The sequence below is a fragment of the Cricetulus griseus genome, chromosome 7, assembly GCF_003668045.3.
Source record: "Cricetulus griseus strain 17A/GY chromosome 7, alternate assembly CriGri-PICRH-1.0, whole genome shotgun sequence".
In the NCBI taxonomy this organism is placed as follows: domain Eukaryota; kingdom Metazoa; phylum Chordata; class Mammalia; order Rodentia; family Cricetidae; genus Cricetulus; species Cricetulus griseus.
Genome location: NC_048600.1, coordinates 564,891 through 578,440, shown reverse-complemented (window position 1 = coordinate 578,440; position 13,550 = coordinate 564,891). Strand labels below are relative to the sequence as shown.

Sequence of the window (13,550 nt, the reverse complement as noted above, 5' to 3'; positions counted from 1 at the left end):
AACATGTCTGTAATCCCAGCCCTAAGGAGGTGGGGACAGGAGAATTAAACGTCCAAATTTATCATTGGCTACAAGCTGGAGGCCAGCTAAGGATACTGTAGCAAATAAATAAATAAACAAATAAAGCAAATAAATAAACAAATAAAGCCAAACAAAAGTGTAAAGACATGCAAACAAAAGCCAGAAGACTGAGGGCATAGCTCAGAGGCGGGAGGCTTGCTGTCATGTGGACAGTCCTTGGTTTGATCCTTAGCATCACAAAATCCTAAAATAACAAACCTACACCACTCATGAACCACTTATGAACTTCTGAAGTTACATTAACATGTCAATTATGCTAAGCAGATTAAGTTATACAAATGCACCCATAACAATGAAACAGTGTATTGAAGGCCCAAGAGCACACAAAGGTCAACTGAACAAAATCATGCGTCCACAATGGCCACAGAAGTGTAGAGTTGATTAGATGATAAAGTGGAGGGAATTTACTCAAAAAGAAAAAGACCTTTTAAAACGAAAATGGGTTCATGATAAACTGGGCCAGGGGGCACCCATCTATAACCCTAGCACTCCAGGGGTATGGGCAGGAAGATGACAAGTTCAATGACATCTTCAGCTGCATATCGAGTCTGAGGCTGCCCTAAGCTAAGTGAGCCTCTGTCATCTTCTTTCTTTCTTTTCCTCCTCCTCCTCCTCCTTTATCCTCCCTGAAACAGGGTTTCTTTGTGTAACCATAGATGTCCTGAAACTCACTCTTGTAGACCAATCTGGCCTCGAATTCAGAGAGATCCACCTTCCTCTGTCTCCTCAAAGGAGTGCACTGGGCTATGAGTTCCTGTGTGCGTGTGCGTGTGCGTGTGCGTGTGCGTGTGCGTGTAAGAAGGTACAGTTCCAGAAAGTGATGAGACATGTACAGATACAAACACACATTATTAAATACAATAAAATATTTTTTAAAGAGCCACAAAGGATTCATTCATAGAACTTATCAGATACTCTATGAAAATTCTTTCAAGGAAAAGGAAGACTCAGTAGAGATAAGGGAGATGCCCAGGACATGAAGAGATAGATACTCAGGGAAAGGGCAATTAATTAATGAAGAAACCTCACCTCAACATCGATCACAAAACGGCAAAATTGAACTATCAGGTCCAATTAAAGTCAGTTAATAACCTCGGGAAATTTGTTAGTAAAATAAGTCATTGTGGCTCTTAGATTTTATAGAGACATAATATCATTTGTATATTTATGACATGGAAAAAGAAGTGGACCTAACTAGGGAAACAAAAGGTGCTGGCAGGGAGGGGCAGGAGAAGGGAGGGTGGTAATGAGGAGAGAAAGCTCAACAGACATTTTTGCATGAAAACCTTAAAAAGCAGTCTCAAGACATCAGGCAGTACTGGGTGTGGTGGCACATGCCTTTGATCCCAGCACTCGGGAGGCAGAGGTGGATGGGTGGGCCTCTATGAGACCAAGGCCAACCTGGTCTACACAGCAAATAAGACCACTTCCCAAAATACGAAGAGAGTCATTACGGAACACTATCGGAGATGAGAACTTGGCATTTGCACAATCCCTAATAACATCAGCACAAGATGTGCTGAGATCCAGTAAGACCACTTGCACACAACTGTATCAAAACTCACCCAGCTAGACCGATGGCTCAGCATGTAAGTGAAGCTCCCACAGGGTGGCTCACAATCACCTGTCACTCCAGTTCCAGGGCATCCAATGCTCTCTGCTGGCCTCCATGGGCACACCCCCCCCCCCACACACACACATAAAAAGCAATAAATCTTATTAAAAACTGAGGCCAATAACTCTATACATCCTGGCTCCTTAGAGAAAAGGGAAATGCACCTGTGAAAGTCAAAACTATTTACAAAAACATTGGCTCCCTCACAACTCTCTTTCTAACATCTGCACCCTCATCAAGGTTTGAACTTAACTGTCACTGAAAAGGCGGGTCAGACTAGACAAACCATGATCTCTGCTTTCTACCGGTCAGAGTAAGGAGAGAAAGAGAGGAGAGAGAGAGAGAGAGAGAGAGAGAGAGAGAGAGAGAGAGAGAGAGAGAGAGAGAGAGAGAGAGAGAGAGAGAGAGAGAGAGAGAGAGAGAGAGAGAGCGCGCAAGAGGGGGTTGTTTAAGACTGGGGCCTCCACAAATCTGGAATAGGCCAGGCTTTGTCTATGTAAGTCACAATCTATGCCTGCCTCTGTTTCTTTTCATAAACAGGGTCATTACCCAGCATGCACAGTACCAAGAGAACCACAGATACCAGTGTCTGGAAAGTATATGAGACATTTAGTAAATAGGGGACGAACACACACACAACAAGGTCTCAGTGTGTAGTCCAGGCTAGCTTCAAACTCGTTCCATTACAGTCACGCACCATGCCTGACCTAAGAAATGTTTTCTTTTTTTCTTTTTTAACTAGATAAAGAACTTCATATACTAACCCTGGTAGACTTCGCTGACCCACTTAACCCATATTAAGCAGAACAGTGACAGAATTGTCATAACAGACAGAGAGAGCAACTCATTCAATACGAATGTCTACATCATCCTCACTGCAGAACAGGAATAAATAATAGAACCCTTTCCACACGCTTAATACACACTGTAAAGATTAAGGGTGAGACACGCTTGGCTTCTGGGAGATGACTACAAGAATGGTATGGAGGAGGCAACTAAGACAGCAGTGAGTCTGCAGGTGATGTCCGAGTCCTGGCAAACACAAGGAAGAGATGTTCATGGTGGGTGGGCGTGGAGGGTAAGATGAAACCCCATTACCCATGACTGAGTAACTATAAGATTTCAAAATTGACCATGAAAAACAACCTGGAAAGATTAGATCTGATGTCACATCAAAGAGGAAGAAAATCACACCCAGGAATTCTTACCTTCTGAGGGTCAAGGTACGATGATGTAGCCACTCTTCAGTCTGAACAGTCAGATTAAGGTCCCGGGTGGGGTGGGGAATCCCACATCCTGAACCACTGCCTCATACTCAGAAGTGCCACTATTTCACAAACACAGACAGCTGTGGTCATTACTCTGCATCTAGTTGAGTGATATGAAGCAACTATGTCACCACAGATGACAAAAATAAAGTTTAAACTAGTCAAGACCTCTGAAATCTACTAGTAATTTAAAAACATCCTGATTTTTGTAAGAGTTGAGAACCAATGATATGCAATTCCTGACAGAGACAATAATTTTTACTTTATAATCCACATGAAGAAAGTAAGATGGTTTTGAAACAACAAAACCCTTAGTTTGCCTTGCTCTCTACTGCAAAGCCACTCTTCACCACTAACTTCTCCTTGGCATTTAACATCAAAGCCAGTCACCCTTCATCCTCCACCTTTCTGCTGGAAGAGACAAACCCACTTCTCAAGCAAGTCCTCCATACAGGCAGAAATGGCAGTGCCTGGCATTTATAGAAATCTGGATACATGGATTCATCTATTTCCCTCTTTCCCACCTTCTCCCTAAAGTTTTTATGAAGTACTACACAGTCAGGATTTCAGACCACTAAAGACACTTATACCTGAAGGTGTTTTATGTATCATTTCCCAGAGAAAATGTGCCACAGATTTTAATTAATATCCTTCTAGATTTAATATTAAAAACTCTAGTTAAGCCTCAAATTTAAGTAATGCAAAGGTAATAAAATAAACTTATTTCCACATAGCAACTTTTGTTTTTGAGCCAAACGTTTCGTGTATCCCAGGTCAGCCTCCAACTGCTATGTCACTTAGGTGGTCTTTACCTTCCTTCCCAATGCTGGAATTATAGGTATGCATCACCACACACAACTGACACAGAGCTGGGAATCAGACCTAGGGCTTTTTGCACAGTATGCAAGCACTCTATCAACTAAGCTATACCCACAGCCCCTTCTAGGGACTATAACAAAAAATAAATAAATTTCATGTCTTAATGTAAAGTTCGATGAGTGTACCCTTGGTTTTCTATAATGTGAACTTCTCATCAGGTAGGAGAGTCGGTGTATGTGTCATGGCTACAGGGAGAACCACACACCAGGTATGGACTAACTGACTTCCTGGGATTCCTGAAAGCTTGTCTCCCGGAAATGGTACATGCTCCCTGACACCTGAGATGAGATGCTGCAGATTAAAACACACCATATGAATGCTGAAAAACATAAATATGCTCATGTAAACATGACTAGACCTAGCGTTGAGACAGGAAGAAGAGGTGGTGCCTCAAGCTCTAGGCGTAGCTGGATGGAAGAACACTTGCTTAGCACACACAAGGTCCTGAGTTCAATCCTCAGCAGAGCTAACAAAAGGAGAGAAAGAAGAGGTGGGGGCTTCTTGGGTGGTTCCTTTTTATTATCAGGATGTATCTGGAAGAAGAACAGGCATAAATACAGATATTATACAATTTAATTCAAACCTAAGTCAAGGCATATCTATCCAGCAAGGAGGAAATTAACTGCTCATCCCACACACAAAAAAATTTTTTTTTTTTTGGCTACTGCTATTATACTATATCAATTGCCAACATTTTCAAGGTGTTCAAAACAAACTTTGTTTGTTTGTTTGTCTTCCCAGACAGGATTTAAGGAGCCTGTCCTGGAACTAGCTCTTGTAAACCAGACTGGCCTTGAACTCACAGAGATATGCAAACCTCTGCCACCCTAGTGCTGGGATTAAAGGTGTGCACCACCACTGCCTGGCAAGTATCTATGTTTAAAGAGATTAATGTTCTAGGACTGGTTAAGTGGCTCATCAGGTAAAGGTGCTTGACACCACACCTAAACCTGAGTTGATCCCTGGGACCTACATGGTGGAAGGAGAAAAATGGCTCCTACAACTGTGCTATGCTGCGGGTAAGCCCACACACATACACACACAAAATAAATATGATAAAATGCTTAATCGATGAATGTTCTAAAGAATCACTGAAACCAGTGAGTGATTCAATGAAATCATTGAAACTGTCTCCAAATTGCTAATATGAAAAAGAAGCCGGGCACAAACTTACTGGCCTATCTGAGAGTTTTCTTTAAAGCAAAATTATTTACACAAAAAATATGTATTTTGCTGTAACATCTTCAGGATTACAATGACATACCTATTAGAATGATATAGTCAGGCTGGGTGTCAAGTTGCAAGACTTTGATTATAGCATGTGGAAGGCAAAGGCAAGCAAACCTACATGGTGAGACCCTGGGCCTCACTCCCCACTGAGTGTCACAGATTTAAATTCAGTCACCATCTTGCCTCCTGGTTGCTCAATAGGACATATGCACAGAAAAAGACCCTCCTTCCCGCAGAGTCTCACTTCCCTTGAGTCATCTGCTCACAAACTTGTCACAATAACCATCCCATCAAACGCTCTTCTGAACCCTAGTGTCCTGCCTCATCACAGCCACCTCCCGTGGATAAATAGCAGTCAAATAAGACCACACCGTCTCTTCCAATGTGGGAAAAGTCAACCTAAGTCCGCAGAGAGAAGAGCATCTTCGGAACTGAAGGTGCTAAGTCTACAGAATAAACCCACCTGCTCCCCAACATCTTATTCTCCTGTTAACATCTGAGACCAAGCAAGGCATGGTTAGGGAATTATATCCACCTAGTGAGTTTGAGAAAAGTCAATCTCTGTTTCAGTTTGGTGACAATTGGAATTCAATAAAATTAAAGAAAAAAATAAAAAAACCGTCTGGCTCATATTTATAAAGCACCATGTTTTCACCCTGTGAAACCACAGCAGAGGTTAACAAGCCAGACACCAGACTAAACACCTCAGAACTGCTGTCGTCCATTTGTGGTCCCTACTTTTTCTGGTGCGTGTTTGTACTACCAATTCCCTCAATTCCTGATGGCTAGGCTCTACAAGCAACCCACCTCCTCTTCAGTTTCCCAGCCTAGCTTACTCCTAAGCCTCTTTTACTATTTACCCAGAGTTCATCAGCTTCCTCCTTCCTTCTCCACATTCCTCTCACACCAACTTCACCAACACCCAAACTTCCCAGAACGGTATTTAGACAGCCTCAGGCCAGAGAGAGAGGAACAAAGAGCAGCTGCTCGGGGCAGCAGCTGGAGAGGGTAGTGAGGGCAGCTGGGGACTGACTCCAGGAGGCGGCCCAGACAGTCCCAGGCAGCCCCGGGGCCAGCCCAGCCTGGAAAGAACCAATCTAAGGGAGCATCCAGCAGTCACCAAACCGCGCAGCCCAGAACCTTCCTGCCCTGTCCCATACACCTGGGCGGTGGCGACAAAGTAGTGGAGACTCCTGGAGGAGGACATAGTGGCAGGGACAGGAGATCGAGAAAGTCCCTGCAAGCGAGCGATCGAGCGACGACCCCTCGCCTTCCCGCCCCGGCCAGCGCACCTGGACCAGGTGGCCACCCTGCTCCCTCAGGGCGCTCTCGAGGACTCCGGCTACGGGCGAGCGGGCGGGCTCCGGGGGCTGGAACCGCTGCGACGCGAGACTTCACTCCTCCATCCTGGGAGCCGGCAGCACGTTACAGTCAGCAGTGCACTTCCTGTTTCAAATAGAGCGAGAGTGTGTGTGTTGGCTGAGGGGGGCGCGGAGCAGCCGCAGAGCGGGCGGGCGGGCGAGCGAGCGAGGGGCAGCGGGTCGCATAACCGGCCATCCAGCTTGCGATCTCGCCGCCGCCGGGGTCCGCACCTCCCGGCTCGCTTTCCCGGCCCGGCCTCCCCCTGCCGGCCGCGGCTCCCGTCCACCGCTCCAGTCCGAGCTGCAGGACGCACCTCCCCGCCGCGGACTCCATGCTCCCGGCTGCCTCGGGGTGGGCAGCAGGCACGTGGCCTTCGCTTCCCTCCTGCCTCACCTCCCTACCCTGCCTCCGCCTCCAGAGAGAAGAATCACCTCCGGGAAGGGAGACCCGAGCCTAGCCGAGGGAGAGGAGGCTGCGAGTATGCAAATCTGGGAAGTTAGCTGCTACAACCCAGCAGATCCACTCGCAGCTTCAGGATGGGAAATTACTTGTCTCGTGCTGACTCAAGAGAGGAGCGTGTGCACAGCTGCCGTAGTGGATGGAGCTGCCACGAACCGGGAGTGGAGGGTGGGAGGCACCCTGGAAAGATGCTAGGTCTCCCTTCAGATCAAGGGGTTGTCAGCCCTTTTACCAGATAACCTCCCCCCACCTCCACCTCCCGGGGTGTAACCCTAAACTTTTCTTCCTTGTGATTAAGAATCACAGAAAAGCCGGGCGTTGGTGGCGCACTCCTTTAATCCCAGCACTCGGGAAGCAGAGGCAGGCGGATCTTTGTGAGTTCGAGGCCAGCCTGGTCTCCAGAGCGAGTGCCAGGATAGGTTCCAAAGATACACAGAGAAACCCTGTCTCGAAAAGCCAAAAAAAAAAAAAAAAAAAAAGAGAAGAATCACAGAAAAGTTCTTAAATTCTGAGGTCACGTTCATTTTGGTCAAATTCCGACCTATTTCCTTTTCTAGTCTTTGTTTTTTTTCTTTTAATGTAATTATGGTGTCGGGTGGGGGTTAAGGTGGGCGGCGCATTAGTACCACAAATGCACCTGTGGCGGTCAGAGAACAACTTTGATGAGTCAGTTGTCTGCTTCCACCACGTGGATCCTGGGGCGCTAACTCAGGTGGTCAGGCTTGGTGGCAAATGCACTTACAGGCTGGCCCTGGCTTAAAGGAATTTCAGAGTAGTAAACAAAGTTGTATGTGGAGGGGTGGGGGTGTGGGCGGGCAGGGGCGCAGCGGGAGGTGACTCAGCAATAAAGGCACTTGCCACCAAGCCCAAGTGGTAGAAGGAGGAGAGATCCAATTTCCATAATTTGTCCTCTGACCTCCAAATGGTGCCATGGCACACAAGTGCCCACATGCATATAAATAAATGACTGTATTTTTTTATTTTGTAAAAAAGTAAACAGGTGGCTCAAAATCTACCAGAGTCAAGAGCTTGCCAGCCTCAGAAATTGGCCAGAGTTTGCAACCTGCCTGCCCTACCCCTGCAACGTCTCAGGCAACAGGCACTTAGCAGATGGTTGTGGCATCCACCTGCTGGTTTCAGTAAGTCGGTTCTGTTTCCAAACCCAAAACAGCACAGAGACAATAAACTCTGATTATTCTATATAAAAGCTAAACTCTTGACAGTAGAAACTGGTGCAAATTGAAGCCCTACTCAGTGCTCAACAGATTTCATCTTAACTCCCCTCTAGGTCTTAGTATCTACAAACAGATCTGTAAAAACGTTGCTCCTGTCAGGCGTTGGTAGCTTAGGTAGCGCATGCCTTTAATCCCAGCACTAGGGAGGCAGAGGCAGGTGGATCTCTGAGTTCGAGACCAGCCTGGTCTACAAGAGCTAATTCCAGGGCAGCCTCCAAAGCCATAGAGAAACCCTGTCTCGAAAAACCAAAAAAAAAAAAAAAAAAAAAAAAGTTGTTCCCATACTCCCAGAGGAGCAAACAGGTTCAATAAGTTAAGTGGCTGACCTGATGTCTCGACTACAGAGTAGTCCACTAGAGAGCTGGACATAGGTTTTTGCTAAGTATAAAATCTGGGTCATTTCTTCTCCACGCTAGCTTCTAGGGGAAAAGTCAGGCCAGACCATCTGTGATCCAAAGGATGCTCCCTCACTGGGGGGTGTGCTGGGCTTTTCACCCATGTGATTTTGCAAGTACCTTGATGAATCAAGCTGGGGACAGACATGGTGCACTCGCCTGTGATCAGTGCTGGCTCCATGAGCCTTTTCAGGGTTACTTGGTAGCAAGAGTTCAAGAGGTTCTGATGGTCACTCACAGGCCAAGGTACAAAGTCTATCAGATGCAGAACCCATAGCTAATATTTGTCCCGTGAATCCCTTTTTGCTTAATGGGGCAGTTTTAAGGCAAATGTTGCTTGCAAAACAATGCCTGCCTGAAAATTTTAGGAAAATGACTGTCCATTTCCCATCATCCATTTCTTTCTGCTTTTGCACACTCACCTGTCCTTAGCGTGTAGCTATTACCCTCCAGACACAGGCTAAGAAATGAAACAGACACAGGCTAAGAAATAAAAGTGATCAGGAGTCCTGGCAATAATGACATTCCAGACACCCACAAAGCACAGGAACCGAATCCCACCAGCCCAACCCTCCCCTTACACACAGCAGCACAAACGAGCTGTAGAGGACACAAGCCGATTCAAACATGGCAGACGATGGGGCAGAGGGGCCATAAGACTCAGTGACAGCAGATGGTCTGAGGGCTTATTACTAAAAATTTCCTGGGGGGGAGGGGGTTAGAATCCTTCTAGGTCCTGCTCTGCTCACCAGCTTCCCATTGCTGAACCTGACAAATCCCAGCCCTTCAATGCTCAAAATCCCCAGTAAGAGTGGAACTCTAGGAAGGCATTAGCTCAAAATTTCCCGCAGCTTAAAAAACCAGTCAATAATCATCAGCTTTGAGCCAGGCATGTGGCGCATGCTTTTAATCCCAGCACTTGGGAAGCAGAGGCAGGCACATCTCTGTGAGTTCGAGGTCAGCCTGGTCTACAGAGCAGAAGTCTAGAACATCCAGGACTGTTACAAAGAGAAACCCTGTTTCAAGAAACAAACAAACACAAATCATGGCATCAGCAGTCTTAAATGATATAATTCTATTTTAAAAACATCTTTTGTTATCCCTGTCTTCATTCCAGTTCCTCACTCTAAGAGTCCAGAAGGATAATCTTCAGGGGGAAAAAAAAAAAAAGCAATTTGTGGTTGACAGGGTCTCATTATATAGCCCCAGGCTGGCCTGGAACTATAGATCCACCTGCCTCTGCCTCCCTAGTGCTGGGATTAAAGGTGTGCGCCACCAGTCCTGAAGAAAAATGTAACTCCTAGAAAAAGGGAGGGTCTGGAGAGATGGTTCAGCAGTTAAGAGCACCAGATGCTCTTGCAGAAGACACAGGTTCAATTCCCAGCGCTCAGATGGCAGCTCTCATCCATCTGTAACTCCAGGGGTGCCATTGCCCTCTTCTGGCCACATCAGGCACTAGGCATGAACATGATACATGAAGATACAAGCAGGCAAACACACATGTAAAATAAAATTGAAAAATTAAAAATTATTTTTAAAAAATTCAGAGACACACACAGACACTCACATACACACACTCAGACACACTCAGACATTCATACATACTCACACACATACTCAGATACACACACACACACACACACACACACACACACACACACACACACACACACAAAGACCTTGGGGCACACCTTGGTCAGTACAGTGTTTGCTGTGTAAGCCTGAGCACTGAGTCCCATTCTCAGTACCCATATAAAAAGCAGGTGTGGTGATATGACCGAGGTTGTAACCCAGAACTGGTGAGCTGCAGAAAGAAAGATACCTGGGACTCCCAAGTCACCCTGCCTGGCAGAGTCCCCAGGTCCCAAGTCCCACTGAAAGACTGTCTCAAAAACCCAGGTGGACGGCTGCTGAAGAATGCTACCCAGTTGACCTCTGACCCCAACACATATGTAACTGTATGCAAACACATGTAACTGCATGCAAAAGAGAAACAAGGGAAATAAACATAACCATATTGCCTCACAGAGCCTTAATTTCTATGTGATGTCATGAGATCACACCATCTTGGATTTCAAAATCTCCCTCAGTTCTGAGACATTCCGTCATTAATGTAAGAAGTCAATGGTGAGTGCTGAGTGATGCATGATACACAGATCCTACTGAATACAGCAGTCACCAATGTGCTGCTAAACTCTCATCATACACCAGGCCTGTGCACAACATACCCCACCCCATCCCCGGTCCAGAGGTTCTTCAGCTCTTTGTGTGCATCACAGTACAGTGTTTCCTCTTCTACTGTCCAAACAGGAGAAAACTGTAATTGCAGTGTGACGAGAAGAGAAAAGAGCGCACTTCTGGGTGGGTAGAAACTGAACATGGGACGGATATGGCAGTGCACTCCCGGAACACCTCTGCACTTTGGAGGTAGAGGGAGGCGGGTCGGCGTTTGAGTCGTCAAGACACCAAAGTGTGAGGCCTTCCTTACACATCTCAAAACAAATAAACAGTAACCTGATTTAGGGGAGAGGAGAGGTCTTTGAAAGCCTCCTCTCCCTCAGAGCCAAAACCTAGGGCATTGCAAAAGTCATTTTAGACTGCTCAGCTACGCCACCAATCTGTCTGCAAAAGCCATTTTAAAGGCTCTGAAGAAAGACCCCTCTCCCCAAAGCCATGCCGCCGCTAGCTCTTCATCTTTAGCAAGGCACCACTTGAAGGCTGGTTTCTCTGGACGGGTGAGTATGAATGGCAGATGGATTTGTAGACATAAGAAAGAAAACTCACAAGCTTCCTGGTTCCCGAAGAGATGCCCTCTGTACCCTTGGCCTTCGCAGCAGGTGTTGCTGCCTCAGCTCTTCCTTGAGGAGAATCCACGAAGCAGTACATTCTGGAAAGGTGGACCCTGGCACTGAGGCCAACTCCTGGCCTTTCTAAGTCCTGGCCTATGGCTTTCAAAGAAGCTGTGCTTGAGTTGAACTGGCTGGTTCAACTGGCATGTCCCCCAGAGAGCTGTCACCATCTTCATGAAGACAGAAATGAGTGTCCCGTCCCAAGCGAAGTGTAACACTGGGCTGCAAATCATCTTTTGAGAGCTGGGTATTCTCAGCTTCCTGATACAAGAGTCATGAATCTCCTCACCTCAAAGAAAATTAATATATATACACCCACAGGCCTCACCATCCAGACCAACCTACCCTACAGAAGTCTCCCAACTGACTGGGTGGGAGGAGTTCAGCAGAAGCAGGGGAAACACAGATGATGATTTTCTTCTCTTTTTAACTTGTTTTTGTTTTGCATGTATGAGTGTTGCCTGCAGGTGTGTGTGTGTGTGTGCACCATGTGCACACAGTGTGAATGATCTCCTAAAGCAGAGGGTAAATGAGCTCACACTCACTTGGGGTTTGTCCTCCCCCCTTTTAAATGGACAGAAATGGGTGCATACACTTTGTCTGCAGCTATGTGCTATGTATCTTTTACCCAGGGAAAAACAAAACAACAACAAAACCCTCACTTTTACTGCACAATCCTGGACTGCCTTAGAGGTGCAATCCAGAGGTAAAGCCAGAATGCTGCCAAGTTTCATCAGCCTGGGCTATAGGGCAAGAAGACCTCATCTTGAAAAGTAAACAAAACTGCAAATAAATAAACCATAAATTATAATGGTAGTCTCAACTATTCACTGTTTTCCCCAATTTTGGTAAACGTGAAAGCATAACCGTTTATTGTACAACTGACAACTGATTTTAGGTTGTCATGGTACCAACAGATGTAAATAAAGTTCAATATGTTCATGAACTGCAGCTAACTGTCATTTTACCTAATTAATAAGTCATATCCTGCAACAAACTGTGACGGACAAAGCTGTGATACACTGTTGTGTGCATGTCCTCTTTGACTTTCACGGTAATACACAAGGATAAAAGAGGACAAACGTGGGCCGGAGAGAACAGTCTGTGGTTAAGAGCACTGACTGTTCTTCCAGAGGTCCTGAGTTCAATTCCCAGCAACCACATGGTGGCTCACAACCACCTTGAATGAGATCTGGTGCCCTCTGCTGGCATGCAGACAGAAGACTTTATACATAATAAATAAATAAAATCTTAAAAAAAAGAAAAAAAAAGAAAAAAAAAAAAGAGGGCAAATGTTAGACAGGGTGTGGTGGCCCACATCTGTAATCCCAGTGCTTGGGAGACAGGGACAGGAGGATCAGGAGTTCAAGATAATTCTCTACTACATGCCAAGTCTGAGGCCAGTTTGGGTTACATGAGACCCTGTTTCAAAAACAAAACAAAACAAACAAACAAAAAAAACAGCAAAAAACAAAAAAGATGTTGCAAAAGTTTCACTAAATCCAAATACCTTCAAACAAAATGCTCCCGGCAAAGCCACCACAAGGAACACTGGCTCATCTACGACCACACGCACTGGGCATTTTCCTGCAGAAGCCACATCTTATCCATTCACCAGCTTTGCTCTTTAAAGAATTATTTCCATTTTCTACTCTTCTAAAGTGATTTATTTGAAACCCAAGCAACTTAAAAATAATTTTTTCGAACAGGACTAACAGATATCTCGATTATTACTAAGGCAACAAAACTCTTCGAATGACTTCTTAATGAAGCAACCAGTGCATGGATCTCAGCTCAGGAGTCAGAAACAGGAAGGTCCCAAGTTCTGAGGACTGGAGGCATGCACAGAAATAGATACTTAAAGATACTCAGGGGAAGAAAAAAAAAGTAAAAGGAGACTGGGTTTATGGCACACAAGTAGCTAACATAGCCAACCACACATAAGAGGGGAGTAGCAAAATGCAGACATTGACAGGGAATAAAGAACACACAACACTATCTTGACAACATCCATTCTTAATCACCTACTATGACAAAGACTACAGGAAGAAAGCATGTGTTGTGAAAAGTGCATGGTGCAGGGTTAAACAGTTTGGTTTTCATCCCTTCTACTTCTGCTGGAACAGCCATGGTAAATGGCATGAAATAAAAATAAAAGTACCCAGAAATTATAAACT

At 45.5% G+C, this 13,550-nt stretch overlaps 1 protein-coding gene across 2 annotated transcripts in view; it reads right to left on the bottom strand.

Annotated features, from left to right (window-relative positions):
- The window catches only part of Lrrc8d (leucine rich repeat containing 8 VRAC subunit D), a 74,321-nt gene extending 67,817 nt beyond the window's left edge, over positions 1-6,504 (bottom strand). The window contains exons 1-2 of one of the 2 annotated variants that reach the window (XM_035447858.1): positions 6,366-6,504; positions 2,905-3,023 (exon numbers count right to left, since the gene is read on the bottom strand). The gene's annotated coding sequence lies outside the window, so the exon portion shown is untranslated. The remainder of the gene's footprint in view (positions 1-2,904; positions 3,024-6,365) is intronic. The other variant, XM_035447857.1, reaches the window with a different exon arrangement.
- Between the last annotated feature and the right edge of the window lie 7,046 nt (positions 6,505-13,550).